The sequence below is a fragment of the Solanum lycopersicum genome, chromosome 4 (genome assembly GCF_036512215.1).
Source record: "Solanum lycopersicum chromosome 4, SLM_r2.1".
Lineage (NCBI taxonomy): Eukaryota > Viridiplantae > Streptophyta > Magnoliopsida > Solanales > Solanaceae > Solanum > Solanum lycopersicum.
Genome location: NC_090803.1, coordinates 36,147,414 through 36,162,175, shown reverse-complemented (window position 1 = coordinate 36,162,175; position 14,762 = coordinate 36,147,414). Strand labels below are relative to the sequence as shown.

The 14,762-nt window shown below is 34.4% G+C and overlaps 1 long non-coding RNA gene across 1 annotated transcript; it reads left to right on the top strand.

Moving 5' to 3' along the window:
- Positions 1 to 11,623: 11,623 nt before the first annotated feature.
- LOC101244481 (uncharacterized) lies at positions 11,624 to 14,110 on the top strand. The gene is made up of 2 exons (XR_741209.4): positions 11,624 to 12,379; positions 13,932 to 14,110. It is a non-coding gene; the product is annotated as an uncharacterized lncRNA (long non-coding RNA).
- Positions 14,111 to 14,762: the final 652 nt, after the last annotated feature.

Below are 14,762 nucleotides of genomic sequence, written 5' to 3'. Positions count from 1 at the left end.
ATCAAGATTAAAGACTCGTAATGTACAATGACAAAATCAGGAGAATCATCCTAATCCCGGTGACCCTGAAGAAAATAGACTCTATTTTAGCAGTAACCATCACCTATACTAGATAAGTTACCCTATTGAGTCAGGTGACCTATTGGCTTGGCTGAAGTTGTAGATTGAGCTCTCCCATTATTACCCCTTTGACCATGTTTAGAAGGATAATCCCTTAATATGTGACCAGACTGACCACACCTAAAGCATCTTTAATTCCCTATGAGGAACTCACCTGTATGAATATTACCATACATAGGACAAGTTTGATAGGTTTTGGTACCTGGTTATCTCCCCTGAAACTTAGAGGCTGATGCCTTACCTTTCTAATCTTGTGTGAACTTGAAGGATGGAACACTTTGTAATACTCTGAAAGTCTAAAGCCTAATCTAGAGCCTCACATGAGTGTATAAATGTGAAAAATTGTTTTAAGGTTAATAATAATGTTTATAAGTCAATTAAGAAGTTTTAGAGTCAAAACGTCAAGGAACGTGCATGACGTCTAGAGACTAGTGCAAGAGGTGCTAGCATGCCTTAGCCTCTTTGACAAGGTTTTAGGAGTTGGAATTCAATGATATATGGTATTAAAGTGTATAATAATTATAAGAGTTGGTTTATATTTGAATCCTCCAGTTACGACTCCCCAAGGACCAACCAAAGGGTCCTTGAGGAGGACCCCTTGCATTGTGGCTAAAAGCTATCTTGGACAGTAGCCACCAACGACTTGCAGGGGACGAGGTGAAGTCCAATTGACGGGGCGTCGATTGCCACAATCCATGGTCACTTATCTATTTTTAGTAAGGGGTCATTTTTTCAAGTCTCTGAACAAAATGACAAATGTGCAGCACGGAAGGTACACTATCCGTCGACTGACCTACGACTCATAGGTCGGGGTCTCATAGGTCAGGTCACTGTTTTTCTGCCATTTTTAAAGTTAATTCAATTAATTAATTAGGTGTTTATTTAATTATTTAGGTGTTTAATGACTTATTTAAAGACCCAAACCTAATTATACTAATCCCAACTCTCATAATTCCTAAAACCCAATTGCTCTTCCTTCTCACTACTTTCTCTTTCCCAAAGAAAATCCATAGAAGACCAAGCAAAGGTGGGTTATAGGGAAGCAATAATACTATTTTTATCCATCATTAATCATCAATTAACAAGGTATGGTATCCTTTCACCTTTGGGATTCTTTTCCCCAAAGGGTTCCTCTAAATTGATTTCAAGAAGATGAGTTTCAAGTGGGTTTTCTTCTATTACGAATTTGATCTTATAAATTGTATTTTTTATGGTTTATTTTGATTATTATACTTAGATTATTATGTATTGTGATTCAATTATGATATTTCTTGATGATTTAACCTAGTTTGGTATCTTAGATCATGAAATTTAACCAAGTCCCTAACCCTAGGCTATGAACTAGTGACGAATTGATGTGTAGATATTCAATTGACTTCATTATTGTGTTAATTCATAGTGTGTGATAATATTACACCCATTATTGGGTTTAATTGTATGGTTGATAGTAAAATCTTGGATGATGGATTGTGAAGGAGATTGGGGTAAGTCTTGTAAACTCAACTTAAATTGTGATTACTTGTATTTAGTGATAAAGTTATATTGAAGTATACCTTATTATGAGATTGATTAGATTTTTTAAGATGTTGAATTGAAATTTCTTGATTTATCTCTTGTGAGTTTTTGGCTATGATTTAATGATATAAGGTTGGTGATGAATTTCCTTTGTGCCTTATTATGATATGGTGATGTAAATGTGCTAACCTCACATGTGTAAATTGTATTGAAAGGACATATTCATGCAATTCCTACTGATCTATGTCTATTACTATATAAGGGGTACACCCCTATGACCTAAACTAAGTTATAATTATTAATGAAAGACATTTCAAAAGGGACTCTAGCTTAGCACCTAGTGAACTAAAAGTGAGGGGTGTCCTTTCACACATAGGGAAGGTAGGTTCACTATTGTACTCATCAGATTGGAGACTATAATGCATGTAGCAGAGGGTACCAACTACATCTCCTAGTTCTTGAATTATGTTTCCCCCATAGGAATACTAGCTAGTGGATCCACATAGATGCTATGTTCATGTTTTTCATTATCTTGACAAGTAGTCCACCTTTTTTCAGTGTAGTATTACATGACACTGGATTCCACATTAGCTCATTCATTATATGTCAGTTAAGGCAAGATGTTACCAAAGTTAAAACGAAGTAATAAAGTGAACTCTAACTAGGATGACCTGAAGGGTTTGACTTAGTCTAGGTAGGGGTATGAGACTCTACCTATACATTGCACTAGTTAGCCTTGAGGGAAGTCTTAGAAGGATGTCCTTATGTGCTTATATGCTTATAAATGTAAATGATATTTATATGTTGATCTTACATTTTAATGAAACTATGTGATATTTGTTTCATTTATGAACATGTAGTTGAACTCTATTGCTAAATTATGATGATTTTTACTCTTGATGATATATTATGTAATGTTGGGCATTACTTATAGTTATTATGGAGTTTACTTGGTTGTGTGAGGTTATGGGTATTACTTGGTCATTGCACTAGTGGACTTAATAGGGGTGTATGGGTTATGGTCTTGCTTAAGTTATGATGTTATGAACTCTTATACATGCTTGTTGATAATATAACTTGATGATAGAGTTGTCGTGATTATGTGCTCAATTATGTGGATATGCATGTTGACTTGACAAGACTTGGTATTGTTGATCTTGTGATGTACTTGGTCTTAACTTAAGGAATATGTGTTTGTTGACTTGTATTGGTTCTTGAAGGTGCATAATGTATTTTCAAAGTAAATTAGCATGCTTTAATGAAATGTCCCTTTTTAGCATTATTTTTATGTTCTATATGCATATGATTCCATACTTAGTACAAGTGATGTGCTAACTCCATTTCTCCCCTTTCCCCCCACATTTTAGGTTCCGGTCGTTGAAGGGTTCGTGACGACTTTGAAGGAAGGCTTGGATCATTTCTCCAAGTGTGGGTATGTCCTCATATTTCGAGGATGATTCCTTGTTATTACTCTAGGTTTAGTTTTTTGTTATAGTCTAAAGATAATCATTTCATTCACGTTGTTTCAAGATATTGTTGTAAGCCCTTAGTGGCATTTCTAAATTGTGTAAAGGCTTATCTCCATGTAGGTTTGACTCTGTTTAGATGGTTAATATGAGACATCCCTTTTAAGACTATGTTATGCATCTTTTATATACATGTTCCATAAAAGTAGAAGATTATGTAATCTTCTTATAGGAAAAGTCTATGTATACTCAATGTAAATATATTATGTGTAAGCGAGAGGTCTAAGTAAACCTCATGAAGTAGTGCTGATGAAAGTTTTAAATTTTCTGAATTTTTAACCTATGAATGTAATGATGAGTGCTAAGAGGCTAGTCCTAGTCCTCTCCGAGGACGACGACGCCGATTACGTCTAAGGAATAATTCCCGAATGTGACACACTTACTGATGAAGGGTTGGGGCTGAAAATTTGAGCTGACCTTGCGAGCCATTTCAACCCCCCATTTTATATTAGGAGTACTCACAGTTCCCAAAAATAGCTTTCTTGTTCTCCTTAGCATGTTCCCTAAGATTATCTCCCTCAACCTACTGAGCATGAGTCATGAGCCTACAACTATTTATATTTTCCAGCAACATAGTATTCCTACACTTATTTTCACCAAGTCTGACACTCCATATAAAAACTTATTCATCCGAGCCTTGGAATCAGCAACCATATGAGAAGAATACCTAGAGAGTTAGGTGAAATTCAGTTCATACTCTTGGAATTTAATGCTACCTTGCTTAAACTCATAAACTTCTAAGGTTTTTCCTCCCTTAGTTCTTTTGGAAAGAACTCGTCCTGAAAAGTTTAACTATAGTAATCCCAAGTGATAGGATCTACATATGTACCCTTGTTCTCTTCCTAATGAGTATACCATATGAGCCACATCTTTAAGTTTTCAAGATGCTAAATAAACACGATCATTCCCAGTAACTTGTATTACTTCAAAGATCTTCTTCATATCATCTATGATGTTTTGGGGATCCTCACCAATCTACAATACTAAGAACTTACGTGGATTCATCCTAACAAAATCTCACACTCTACCTGCAGCTGACCCAACAATAGTATTTTCTAGAATTAGAACTCGTTAATTGTTATTGTTGGCCACACTCTGAGCCGACATCTGAATTGCGGTTTGAAACTCAACATTGGAAACTTCCTAATATAGGTTTGGAGGAGATGCGTCAGCATTCCTGGCATTTATATTCCTATGGATAGCTTTATGAGGAGGCATGATCACACTAAAATGTAGAATATTGATTTAGAACGAGGAATAACATTATACTGTACGCATGATAAGAGTGACAAGAAAATTATGAATCTTTTTTCTAAAACACTTTGTAGTCTTCGTCTCATTAGATATGGTACGCACTACACTCCTATTAAAAGAACTCTACTTAGTGCGGCCTTTCAGACATTGTAGAACACTTAGACCTATGCTTTGATACCAAGCTTATCAGACCTCGAGGCTACCCTTGGTCACGTACATGGGACCTAGGATCACGAGTGACGCCAAGCTAACCCTGTTGGCATAACACAAGCATACTAAGAATAATAATCTGATGTATAGCTTAAATCATGCAAAAATCTGAAATGGTGGGGATACAATATACTAAAACTTAATAAATGAAAATCTGAGAGTCTGATACAAAAGAGATAACATACTCAAATACCAAGCTGAATATAACTATGTCCGAAATGTCCTCTAACTAACTAGAAATTCCTAGCTAAGTCTAGCAAAACTTGAACTAAAGAATGAAATACTTAAATGATAATACAAATATTGTTCTTGGAGAATGAGGACTTATCACTGGTGCTGTTGAGCTAGAGATCGATAACCGATCTACGGATAATCTTGATGTTGAGAACCTGAACCTACATCATGAGAAGATCTAGCATAGAGTATGCATCAATATTTGAAAGATACTGAGCGTGAGGGATAGAGTAAAACCAAAAAATAACATAAGTGAATTAAAACATATAAGAAAGAACATGATCTGAACGTGATTAGGATACTGAAACTACTGATAACATGGTTAATGCCATAGAGTCTGATTGAATTGTAAAGGATATAATAATAATCGACATAAAATTATGTACATGAGATACATAAGGAGTTTGATGTATACACCCCATGAAGAGGACCCTATATACCCGACAAAAGGTGTAGAGGCATGCTGGCGTGATCACTAAAATGATGCCCATAAAGCGGACGTACAACCTATGGGGCATGTAAATCTAGGACTATATGGGTGACTAACCCTAGTCTAACTTTGTATTATGTTACTCCCAATTGATTAACATATTATGACTTAATTACTGTGTTATACTGGATAACTGTATATTAACATTTTAGAATGAAACATTATTAAACTGATAATGACACATTCAAAAACTGAGGCATGTATATTTGAAATAACTAAAATATATGGCCTAACATGTGTAATTTATGAATTAAAGAACTACATAGCTAGTGTTCTAGAATTCTTGGAAGAAACCAAGTAATTACAAGATAATATGATTTGGAACACATAAATAACTAATTAATGATAATTTGATGAAGTTCTAGAAACCCTAAGGCTAGTTAATAGTAGAGAATCAAGAATTTGACAAAATTCTAGTGACCTAATGGGCGAAAGGAACCAACTAGTCAAAACCTACAAACCTTTGACGAATTCCACAAAAAAAGTCTTTAATTTTAGGGCTGGAACTAGAGAAAGCATACTGCATTCTTCAACTAGGGTTCTTGACTTCTTTGTCCTCTTAACGTTCTAACTTCATAAGTTTTGATGAATAATTTGACTTAGGTATCTTTTAGTTAGGTTTCTAGGCTATAACAAACCAAAACCATGTAGTTTATGCATTAAAAGATGTAAATTAATGGTCGAACAAAAAAAGAAAAAGACCAAAAGAAGAAAAAGACCAAAAGACCAAAAGACCTCCAACTTAACTATTGTCGATGATCAACTGACAGACGACACTGACCAAGCACCGATGCATTGACCGTACATGCTGGTGAACCATCAGTCGCGATGGGGGCTGGTTCTTGGTGCCTGATCAATGGAGTAAGACCATAAGTTGTAGCTGGCTAACGAGTCATAGTATTGTCGTTGGTCAACACTTAAAGGGATTTTTGGGCTGAGTTTGCGGAGGGGTTACAAATGTGAACCACGAACCACAAGCACGGGCCATTGGTCACCCTACGGTCCGTGGGTGGAAACTGTGGGTTGCACCTACGACTTTTCAAAATTTGCATTGAGGTTTGTTTTTGGATACATGGTGTTATAAAGATATAGAAAAAGAGTCCAATCACGTTCAGGAGGGACCAATACGAGAGCGTTGGACATATAGTCCTTGATATTTTTTAAAGCTTGTTGACAATCCTCCGTTAATTTTCTAGCAACATCCTCTTTTAAAAGTTTGAAAATGAGTTCACAAGAGGTTGTGGGTTTAGCAATAACCTGATTATGTAGATTAACTTACCAAGTATACTCATGACTTCAGTCTTATTTATCTAGAGTGAAAAATCTTGAATGACTTTTATCATGGAAGGATCCAATTGGTCCTCCTTTTACTGACAGTAAAACCCAAAAACTTTCCAAATGAACATTTTGCTAGAAAAAGCTTGAGATCATATCTTTGCACTCTTTCAAAGAATTTTCTTTAATCTTGCACATGGTCAGCTTGTGATAGACTTGATGATTATGTTATCGACGTATAATTAAATTTCTTTGTGCATCATGTCGTGAAGACGGGTTGTCATACCCCTAATTTAAGTGGCCCCAACATTTTAAAGACCAAATGACATGGAAATAGGTCCCCCATAGAATTGTGAAAGTTATTTTCTCAATGTCATCTTTGTCCATCAATGTTTGATGATACCCCTCCACATAGAATTCTACAAAATATTGAATTTCGTGTTTGACACGATTATTAATTAGAATGTGACTACTAGGCAAGGGAAAGTTGCCTTTTGGACTATCTTTGTTCAAATTCGATAGTCAACATAAACTCCTGTATTTCCATCCTTTTTGGGCACAACCAAATTCAAACAAAAGTTGTATGATGGAATCCCTAATTTCTTGCTTTACATGAAGGCATATTTTTATTCCTTTGACTTCCTCAGTACTTTCCAAATTGATTTCCTTGGTTTTACTAAGATCAAGCTTTGGTTTGTGCTCAAACTGTTCTAGTTCCTTATTAATTTCCCTAAAACCCTTTTCTTCATCATATTCAACCTCTTGATTCGTTAATTCAATAATAAACAAATCTTTGAGATCAGGGAGTGAGTTTCATATGCATATCATGTTATCAAAGCCATCATTTACAAAACTTAAAATTGAGACTAAGAATTAGGGGAGGAGAAAAGACAAAAGTTTACTATGAAACTGAAATTTCAGTGATATTTAAATTTAAAAGGGATAGAAGGGTATACATAATACAAAACACTTACGAATTTCCGAATCACAACCCTAACAATAACAAAAACAAAAAAGTAGCAAATCAAACTACCAAGACTTCTTCTTTTCGGGGAAATGAGTGGCATTACAATTGTTTTGCTCAACATGACCTAAGCCCATGAATGCACATCGGTATGACTTGTATTTTTACCAAATTGGACCATGTTTACTTCACAAAACAATTGGCTAGGATCCTGAATAACTTCTTCAATGTCTTTATGAGTAAGGGAAACTTAAATTTCTTAACCTTGATGGTTGATAAAGAAATGAGAAATATGGGGAATCGATTATGGTAGTGCCCAATCTATTCGTTTGTGTTTCTTAGCTTTATCTCCATTTCTCTTGATTTGTTTGTATTTGAGGCCTGATGTGCCTTGGTTTCCTAAAAGAGCTACGGGATCCATGATTTCCTTACAAATATAGTCCCAAAATTTTACCACGTTGATAACTATATTTGAGCATTATCGTTGCTACGATTGCAGAGAAAGAAGAGAGACATGGTTAGAACATGAGTTCTCCTTGTTTTAATCGCATGATTGATATGGCCTAAAAATAGTGCTAAAAAATGGAAGCACATGCCTCCTTTGCCTTGATGTATGAAATGGATGGATCTGTGTAAATAGATAAATCATCTGCCCAATGCACAATGATTTCTTGATGGTCGTATTCAAACTTAATGACTTGATGCAGAATTGATGGAGACTGCTTGATCCATGTGGATCCTCCATCTATAATGATGTTATTTACATAGTGCTCTTAACATTTCAATGTAAGATGCAAACCTCTATTGCATACATCTTCTTTAGTGGGTAACTCATCATCATTAAAAGTGATGGTGTTTGACTCGAAAATGCAGTTAGACATTTTCTCTATCTGATTTACCGTATTTTCCTTCGATACATGTGTTTCATTGAGAATCTTAATCAACATGCGACAATGTACTTCTAAGTGGAAGAGTAGAGACAACAATGAAATTTGGTGCAAGGGTTTTCTTAAATTGTTCCACAATAGAGTAATTTGGAACCTTAATCTTCTTAGAAACTCTTTTACTTCATACTTGGTAACAACCTTCTTTAGTGGTACATAGATATATTGCGTCATTTTCCCTTTCCTTAACTCTTTTGGAGAATAACATATTCTAGGGCATGTAAAACTTCTTGCTTCATCAACTTCTTCAACAAACTACTTTCCTCGATAACACACAACAATCTTATTGTAGTTCCAAGGAACAACTTTGGATAAGTCACAGGGAGTCGCTTGACGGGTATAACAAAGATAATCTCTTTCAATTTTCCTATGAAACATTGGTCTTGTTATGTTAATGAGAATCCTGTTGATACTTACAACATCGGCATACCTGATCAAACTTCAATACTATTTGAAACTCCAGGGACACACAGAACTGTGGTATCAAGATCTACATATTCCACACTCAAAGATTCAACTAGTTCTGAACTCTTTATTTACTTGTCTTCTTCTCATATTTTCCCAAAGAACTTTCCCATTTTCCCAAGGAGTTTGTACTCTTAATCATCGCAGATCATACCCACAAAATCTTTTAAATCTAGAAGTGGGTTAGTAGTTACATTGGGAGTGTTCTGATCATGCATCACGATGAACACTAGGTGATTGATTAGATACTTTATCGCCCCTTCAAGGTCCAAAAATTATCAATGTTGTGTATAGGAGCCCTAAATGATACTAAATCAATACTATATTCCTTCATTTTGAAATAAGCTTGATATGAATCTCCCAATGGAGTGAACTTCCTTTTATGTCCATGATCTTGAGCATAATTTTGCGTATGACGAGGGTTGTAGAGCACCTAATAGGGTGTTCATTATAGGTGAAGGTTTTCTTAAGTTGGGGCCAAAAGATGGGAGCTATTGGGAGGATGCACATACGACTGAGCATTGAAAACCGCATATAGAGATGGAGATACTAAATATTGAGGGACATAAGGGTTGTAATTCTACGGATAGGTAGATTGTCCCTGAATAAACGGTAAGGACGATCAAACTTCCTTTGAGAATCCCTTGGCGCTAGCGAAGAAACTTCCTCTTCCCTTTTACGATTTCCAAAATTGCCTAAACAACCCTGAATGGCCTGTGTTGTAGCTTTGATTGTTGCATGGCTCATGATCCTTCCTATTTTGAGACCGTATTCGACCATTTCTCCAATTTTGATTGATGTGTGAAATGGTCTTTCGGTTGCGGCTGTTAGGTGGTGGGAGTAGTCAGGATCTTGAGCCTCTAGTAAGATGTCAACCAATTCGTGTTCATCTAATGGTGTTTTGACCTGACCTGCTGATTCTCTCTATTTGATAGCATATTCTCTGAAACTTCAATTTGGATTTTTTCTCATATTAGAGAGTGTATTATGATCTGTCATTATGTTGAGATTTTACTCAAATTGTCTAACAAAATCACGAGCCATATCATCACATATGTTCCGGTGGGATATCTCTTGGTCTATGAATCATTTTGAGGCAACACCAATCAGACTCTCACCAAAGTACACCATGAGTAGTTCTTCATTACCCCCTGCACCCTTAAGTTGATTGCAGTATCTTTTGATTCGAGCTATGGGATCAACATGCCCGTCATAATTATGAAACTAATGGGTTTTGAATATAGTAGGAAGGTGTACATTTAAGAATCTTGACACCCAGTTTTGACTGACCTATAACCCTTTCAGGAGTGTTATTCGATTAAGTACGGACTTTTAAAACATATTGCAAGTTTAAAATCACAATCAATTTTGTCTAAAATTATATATTTTGGCATGTACTTTATAAAAGGAGGAATGACTTGAGAGACCCATGTACTTGACTCCGTTTGTCATATAGGCCCTTCTACTCATGACTGTGCTAGATGAACCCTCGAACCCACTAATCATAACATTTTAAACCCTTTTGGCTATGCGTTCACTTCAAACATACTATAAAAACAACACCTTTATCATCCATGTAAGTTTTCTAATGACTCGTCATTTATGTTTAATTTATTTAAAGTTTACAATTTCTTTATCTTTTTTTTCTTTTTCACTATATTTCTCTCTCACCATCTCTATTTTTAACTACCTCCCCCCATTTTTAAAACCAAAACACATCATTGCAATCTTACATCCTTACCTGAATCATTGCCTTAAATACTAAAGTATTTGAATATTCTCTATCACTGATAAACCACACTAAAATATCTAAATACACTCCAACATCTTCATAAAATTTTACATAATACATTTCACCTAATTTTAGAAAGACATACAACAATCACTCTTCACTCTCCAAAATCACTGAAATTTTGTCACTTCACCACCTATAAATTACCCTTCCTCTATTTTCTCAATAAATTCTCTCCATATAATTTTATCTAACAACTTTTGTAATAATTACGATTCTTGAAAGAGAGAGAAATGAGAATTGGGTTGGGGAAGAAAGGGTGGTAGACTCGTCGTATGAGAAAAGAAATTGGGGAAAAAACAAAGAGGGTGACATATTTTACATTTATTTATTCATTATTTATTTATTTATTTATTAATTGTTTTTAGTCCAAAGTTTAATGTCTACGCTCCTTTAATGCGTGAACTCACACGTCTGTTCCAGATCAACTATTAAGTTGCCATGTAGACTAGGTCAATGATCAGAGGGGTTTAAAATGCTCTATTTCAGTGGATTCAAGGGTTCAATTGGCAAAGTTTTGAGTAGAAGGATCTATGTGAAAAAAATAACCAAGTACAGTGGCCTCCCAAGTCATTCATTGTTAAATAAATTATTATATTTATCGATGTTTAAATTTGAAATAGTTATTTTACTTATTTATTCTAATGTTTTTAATTTTAAGTTTCTTTAATTTATATGAAAATGTTATAATGTGTGTAGTATTATATTAATCGAATGGAATCTCCATAAGTTTCCCTTAAATCATTAATCGCAACCTATTCAATTTATTTAGATTATAGCCCTTAGTCATCTTCAATTCTTTTTTAATCATAGACTCCTATCATTTTCAACTCTAACCTATTCAATTCAAATCTTATTTCAACTTTAGACAATTCATTCCAATTTTCAAATTTCCAATTCCAATTGATCTCAACCTTGATCAAATCCCAACATTTGGTTACTTTGATCGGACAAACTAGATCAAGCCCATCCTTTATTTCCCATTCAAGACCTAAAAAGGACAGAAAACCCTAAAAATTATCTTTGCTCTTTCCCCTTTGCGCAGTATCTCCTCATTCCCTTCTCCCTGTGCATACTCTCTGGCCAATGAAACTGATGAAGCGGCCACCTGGTTTAGGAGACCACCAGTCGGAGCAGCCGCACCTCTCCACGAAACTCTCATTCCTCCTCTGCTCTACCCGTTGCCTTCTCTTCCGTTTCCTTTCCTTCTCTCATTTCTCCTTTTTCCAGCGAGCAACCAAGAACCACCAGTCCCAGTGACTAAGATCATTGGTCTTCCTCTTCTCCTTTAGTTGCCCCTCTCTTCTCCTCTCTCCTCTATTCTAGCGACAACAACAACATAAGAGTAGCAGCCACCAACGAACAACAAAACCACTGATATCCGTGGAGACCACCAACTTTGCAAGAGAAACCAAAAGTGGAAAGCTCCGACGAGGCAAGCCATGCGAACAACAGAAGCCAAGCGCCACCCCGCTTACCTCTTCTTTGGTCAGTAACGGAAAATAGCAACAACAACTCCTACCAAACGAGGCAAACAACATGGATTATAAGACTTAGCCACAAGGAACCTTCTTGCCCACTACAATTTCGGTTAGAAGTTTCGATAATCCTCTCTATTTTTTCTTAAGATCTGTGTGGTATGTTGATTCTCATTGAATTGTTACTAGTCTACTCATTTGTTTCGAAATTGCTCAGTTTCATAATTTAGCTAAGTAATTACTCACTTTTGTAATTTAAGTCTAAGCATCTTGCTGTCAAATGATTTGCTGGATCCTCTTATTCTCATACATTAACTCTCTCAATTAAAAATAGTTCAAATGAATTGCTTATTTTGAGATTAATATGTTCCATATGTTATTGTGAAATATCCATGTCTTCCTGCTATTACTTTTTAATATGAATACTTGTTCCATTCCGTTGATTGATTCTCACTCACTACTATCGTCTATAAGTTTTAAAATTAGTTCATCTGGTAAGTTTTATTCTGAATAGTTAGATTTAGGGTCTTAAAAACCGTATCAATGATGTTAGCGAAATTTAGTATGATAATTGATTCTTATTGTATTACTCAATTTAGATGGTTTGTTAGTTTTAATCTCTAATTCTCCAATGGTAGTGTACGCTTAATATGGTGACTAGGAAGCCTTACTTGTCCTGTTAACTTTTATTTATTCTATTTAAATAGAGACCCTCATTATTTGTGTATTATTCCCTCTATAACTAAGTTAAATTGGATACTAATGTATATAACTTTGGAATGTGTATCATCTTCTTTCTTATTTATATGTGTGTGAGCTGTGTAAAGTAAAATTTCTTGATTATTCTTACCTTAAATAAATTTTGGCAGATCTTTGCTTAGTTCATTTACAATAATATTAATGCGTGATTGAGGTTATATGTTTACTTCTTCCCTTTAGCATAATTGCTCCCCTTTTCTAATTTTACATGTGTTTAATATTTTATTGACTTTGGATGATTGATCTCATGCCACTATTAGAATTTAGACCAGACTACTTGTTTATATTTGGTAAAGTATGAGACTTATTTTATACTCCATTTGTTAAGTAAATAGTATCAAATTAATTGCCCCCCCCCCCCCCCCCCCAGATCTTATTACTTGTTTATATTTGGTAAAGTATGAGGTTTATTTTATACTCCATTTGTTAAGGAAATAGTATCAAATTAATTGCCCCCCCTAAAATTATTCCTCATTGTTGTGCCCTCTCATCTAGTATATAAACATGCTCTTAACTCTATACTTCTCACGCTTTAGCAATAAACAATGACACTGACACATTCTAACAATTAGGAAAAAAACTATCTACTCTCCACAAAACAATGTAAAGAAATTCCAAAAAACTTGGAGCATTCTCTCTTTGTTATTTTATTGTGATTGGTTTGTTTATTGGACTAAGTTTGTTCGCATTGCTGATAAATGTATTCTACATATTTGGTTAGCTATCCTTCATTGATTTAGTATTCTTCCTTCATCATTTTATTATGATTAGTGTAGTGTATTTGAAATAAATAAAATGGAATCATCCGGGTTAGTCTTTCTATCCTTTTCTATGTGTATTTAAGTTGATACTATTAGTTGTTCATGTATTATATTTATGGTATGCTACCTCTTTTTGTTTAACAGGGTATTCAACATGGAGGTTCAAGATATTTAAGTGTCGCCATGGTTGGGAAGTGCTAGACGAGCGAAATTTATTTAATTTGTGTTTTGTGTGTTATTTAATTTCTGTTGTTGTCTTGTAATAATTTGTATCACTCTAACTCTGTTCTATATATAATATATATTTGAGGAGATCGCACAAAGGTGGAGGGAAATATGTGCTAATTGTTTATTTTTCTTTTGTTTATATTAGTACTTGTGTTTATTGAATATAGTTTGTCTATATTGATTATTCATAAAATTGGATGAATAAGTTATATTATCTCCTAAATAATCAATCTAAAGTCAAGCACTGGTTTGTCTATAACTTCGTCCTATTTGAATTTGAAATCAATAGACATGTAATGAAATAACTCAACCCCCACTAAAATAGGAAAGCGTGTTTCTGTGATATTATTAATGCTTTTTTTTCTGTGTCGATCTTTATCTGAATTTGGTCAATATTTTAATTATGTTAAGGACTAAAACAATTTTGTTCTGAATATTTTATGTCCACTGTTACATAAGTTCTTCAACATATTTATTTTCTATAACTTAAAATAAATAAAAAACTATTGCGAACATGTTATAATTAAATAAAATTAATGCATGACGATTTTCTGCTGTGTATGGATAGATATTTTCCTGCTTGTTTAAGAGTTAAATCAACATGATAATCATTTAATTAAAATATGAACCGTTTTAAATGCTTGCTTGCCTTTGTTAATTATGTAATTTAAGTAAATCAACATATTTTAATAACTTAATTATGTTAGTTAATTAATCAAGTTTTAATTGACTTTAGGTTTCTAATAA